We start from the raw sequence: 4,534 nt of genomic DNA, 5'->3' as shown, positions 1-4,534 counted from the left end.
AGCAGGAATTGTAGCAAGCAGTGAAATGGGAAGCAAGATTTTTTTTTTTATGGTGAAAGGATGTAGAGCAATGTGTTTAAAACACTGCGGCATAGATTGCGGCAGCTTTTTAACCAGGCACAGTAGGACTGGGATGTGACAGAAGTCTGAATGCCACAAAGGTGGCTTTGGAGAGGTCTTTTTATAAATTAAAGAACAAGAGAAGTTTTTAACAGAGGGGTATGAGAAAGGGAAGGCAAAGCAGCATGCTTGAATCATTTCCTCGTGGGTGCAGTCTTAAGGAGGTGTGGATTTTATAGAGGTCTGCTGACAAAGCTGTGGCAGTGGCAACTGTCAGTGCACTATGCAAGAATGGAGGGCTTTTTAAAGTTTTTTACAAGGTGGGGAAGGTGAGACTGGAGGCCCTGAAAGACCATAAAAAGCTCATGGAGACAGGAGGGAAGAATGGTGGGGTAGCACCGGTGTAAAATTTCACAGAAACACTAAACAGAGAGGTAGTGGAAGGAGGTGGCAGATAAGCACCTGAAAGGAGCACTGCAGACCTGGCCTGTTTGGCAGCAAGGGGTATCCTGCCAGTAAAGGAGGTACAACACAGATGACGGCTGGTGACAATGCAGTGGTGTCCAAGAGAGCAGTGTGGGGAGGAGGAGACAGTGGGACACCTGTTCTGGGAATGTGCATACGTACAGAGAGTGTCAAAATGAGTCCTTCATTTCTTACAGGTTACAAAGATCGGCCAAAAACTGACATGGGAGATGATGCTGTATGGGCTTACCTCTAAGGGACCAGAGGATGTAGTACTAAAGAAAACTGTAGTTAAGTTTCAAAATGAGTTTCTGGAAAGTACAGAATTGACTGATATTTAAAGGGTTAGCTTTCATGGTAAGAGACTGCCTGAATTTGGGACTGTATAAATTGAGATTTTTCAGGTTTCCCTTGCCGACCACGGGGGTTAGGTTCCTGAAGGGGGGGGCAGTGAGAGGCATGAGCAGGGCCAGGAAGTCTGTGCGGGGTATTTTCAGACTGTACCCCCCTCCTTCTCTGAAGCGTGGATACTCAAAACCGTGGTTGGCGAGGGAAACCTGTATACCCACCCGAACTGTGAAGACATTGGGACCCACCAAAGCAGTGAAGCAGAATTGGAAGAAGAAGGAATGGACTTACCTATTTGTAACCAAGGCTGGGAACAGTTTTTAAAACGCTTTTAATTCCTGTGACATGGGGATGTACAAATGATTTCAAAAGTGTTTAAAGGAGAGATATAACAGGTTTCTGTGTCTTGAGATGTTTTTAGCCAGAGTTTTAAGATCCAAGCGATGGAAATGAGGTTAACACATAAAGGTTTTCTGGTTGTAATTATGTGCAGGTGGTAAGTATTAAACATGATGAAGAGAAAATTGTTAGTGTAAAGAGTGGCTACTTTAACAAGGTCATGGACAAGCTTGAGAGAGTTCAAAGAAGAGCCATCCTTATGATCAGAGTCTTAAAAGACAAGCCATACGAGGAAAGGCTGACAGATCTGGGGCTCTTCAGCATGAAGAAAAGAAGGCTGAGAGGGGACCTGGTAGGCCACTAGGGGAGTTCACCAGTGCACCTGAGGGGAAAACCAGGAATAATGGCCCCAAACTCCTGGAAGATCAATTTCAGGCTCAACATTAGGAAAAACTTCTTCACAGTCAGGGTGCCCAGAGGTGGTGCAATTACCTACCCTGGAAGTCTTCAAGAGGAGACTAGACAGTCACCTTGCTGGGCTCACCTGACCCCCAGTTATCTTTCCTGCTTGGTGCAGGGGGCTGGACACGATGATCTTCCGAGGTCCCTTCTGGCCTTACGATCTATGAATATGTCCTTTGGCATTTGTTTCTCCCACAATGAATCACACAGTATAGTCAGGGCAGGGAAATCCCTGCATACCCTGCTAGAGCTAATCCAGACAAGGGACTTTTCTTGCATGGAGCAGAAACCAGAGCCACTTCAGCACACTAACCCCTTGAGAGCTGGCTCTAGGCTAGTCCAACAGTAGGGCTGTGCGAAGCTTTGGTAGCTGATTCAATTCGGAGGAGATTTGGACTGATTCGCTGGTTGAATCTCCAAATCCGAATCGAAATTGGGAGACCAATTAAAAGGTCCGAATCGAATTGGAATTCTCCATATTGATGCAGAGGGAGGGATTGGGGCTGGGACAAGTTGCCCAGATGAGGAGAGGGGGCATGGGATGTGGGCACAGCAGTGGCAGAAGTGAGGGCTCTGCCCTGCCGATGCTTGCTCAGCTGGGGTTGGGGGAAGAGGGGGTGCGATGCAGGCATGGCTCGCTCTGGGCAGAAGGGGGCAAGTGGCAGCAGGGCATAGCTTTCTGTTTCCATCCCACATCTCTGCCCAGGGCTGCTCTTGTTCAGTTCCATCTAGGGTCTGTTGGTAGTGGCTGCATTAGTGTCAAGCCTGGCAGTCCCCACTTTCTGCATCTGCTCTCTGTCTGTCTGCCTGCCAGGGTGTCTTCTGCAGGCCGGGGGCAAGACACGCCTCATTGCCATGTTTCATGGTAGAGCTGTGGTATTGGTCAGACCTGCCACATCCTGCTTTTTAAAATCTTGGATCTGCCTATGATTGTGCTCAAAATGGCCAGTAGCAGAACATTCCTTTTGGAGTTAACCCTGCTAAAAATGGGGGCATTTCAGCTGAATCAGAATTTTATTTTGCAGAGCTGCGATCTCCATCAAGAATCCTTTACACAAAAGAATTTTTACTGCTGACTCAAGTCTTTCAGGATTAGGCCCATTACACTGTGATGTCACTTATTTTTTTTATTTACCCGCCTTGGCAACAAAGCCAGGAGCCAGTTTGCTTAGTATGAGTGCTTTCTCGGTGTGGCTGCAGCACTCACCTTTAATTATTTTTTTGTGGTGTGTGCTGCATGCTCCTATAAAGTTACCAGGCAAGATCTTTAGTGGGTATAAATCAGCACTGCTCTACTGATGTCACCGGAGGAATGCTGATTTACTCCAACCCAGGATCCAGTCTACTGTATGCATTTGGCTTAAAGGGATGCAACATTAAAATTTCAACAATAAAAACAAACAATTAATTTGGCCACTGCAGAATTTGCTCTGAACAGCAGAGATCTTTGTGATGCATATAAAGAAAGGACAGTTTTATTCTCCTAGCTACAAGAACACTGCCAAGGTCAGCTAACTCAAACAGCCCCTTATATTTGTTTGCAAAATCTATGCAATGCTCCATAGCAGCAGAGCACATTTTCCAAGGAGGGCACTTCAATGCATCACTTTTCTTATATAAAAATACCAGAAAATAAATAACTGCCAACTCTATAAGTGCCTGAGCAAGGCTGTGATAATAAGCTATTGTGTAGAGCTCAGCACTTACAAGCAGACAGAGAACTAGTACGATACCCAAACACCAAGGAGCATGAGCAGCACAACAGATCAGTGGTCACAGATCGGTGATCTGAAGCCACCCTACAATAACAAAGTGGGGTCTGTCTGCTCATTAGAAACCCCAGAACAGAAAATACAGTGCAGTCTTCCCCACCCAACCTACAAATAAACCAGTGAGCACACACTAACAGAGCAATGGACATACACCCCCCCCCCCCGGTGGGTAACTGTAGTGAGTTCAGGGATTTTTGCTTAGCTCAACAGTCTTTAAACACAGTTCATAAAGGCTAGGTACAGCCACTCAAAAAGCCTAAGACTGAATTGATTCAGTCTTTGCAGGTTAGTCTAAACTGCACAGATTAAATTGGAACAGAAGTGAACAGACATTTTACCTCTAATTCAGAAAATGCAGCCACTAGCCTGCAGTGGCTCAGGCCAGAAGCCGAAGAGCATTAGAGCATGGCTCTCTGGCTGTGTGTTCACTTCCTCTTCCTGCTGTCCCCAAGGTCTCTGGGGTTTGCAGTTCAGAATTACAGCAGCAGGACTCTGTAGGGTTGCTTATCACTTCTACTTCCTGCTTCCAGGTGCCTCTGGGATTTATAGTCCACATTTCCAGCCAGCAGTAAGTTTGAGCAGGGGAAGGGGTGTTTAACTCCGTTCCCAGATCCCAGCCAGGTTTTGCCAGAGCCCCCACCCCTATAAATTGGGCTGCATTCCCAGCTGAGCTTGTCCCCCCACCACCCTTTGTCAGGCAGCCCTCACTGTTCCAGCTAGCCCAGGGCTGCAAAGCACGACCATGATTTAACTTGAACCAGGAAGGGACCTGGGATAGAAGTTTCATAAATTGGTTTGACCCAAATCAGTTAAGTCTGATATTACAGGTTTATCTTAAACCAGTTTCATGTGCACAAAGCTTCTATTCTGTTACAGGTTGAAACCAGTTTCTGATCACTTAAACCGATTTGTGTATAATTTCTGTCCCTAGCCAAAGGGTGACTCAGAGTCCTGGGGACCTTTTCAGGACCCCAAGAAAGTGCTCCTGCTGGCTCTGTACTGCTTCTTCAGTACTGCAGTGCAATCTTTCTTCTCCCTTTCCCATGGATTCCCTCTCCTGGTCTCTGTGGGCACTTGTACACATGGCC

General features: G+C 46.5%; 1 long non-coding RNA gene across 1 annotated transcript in view; it reads left to right on the top strand.

The window, feature by feature from the left end:
- The window catches only part of LOC102372532, a 1,635-nt gene extending 372 nt beyond the window's left edge, over positions 1–1,263 (top strand). Inside the window, exons 2-3 of the long non-coding RNA XR_323134.1 lie at positions 723–882; positions 1,048–1,263. This is a non-coding gene — a long non-coding RNA (uncharacterized LOC102372532). The remainder of the gene's footprint in view (positions 1–722; positions 883–1,047) is intronic.
- The last annotated feature ends 3,271 nt before the right edge of the window (positions 1,264–4,534 follow it).

This window comes from Alligator sinensis, unplaced genomic scaffold (genome assembly GCF_000455745.1).
Source record: "Alligator sinensis unplaced genomic scaffold, ASM45574v1 scaffold444_1, whole genome shotgun sequence".
NCBI classification, from domain to species: Eukaryota; Metazoa; Chordata; order Crocodylia; family Alligatoridae; genus Alligator; species Alligator sinensis.
This window is presented reverse-complemented; position numbering and strand designations above follow the sequence as displayed.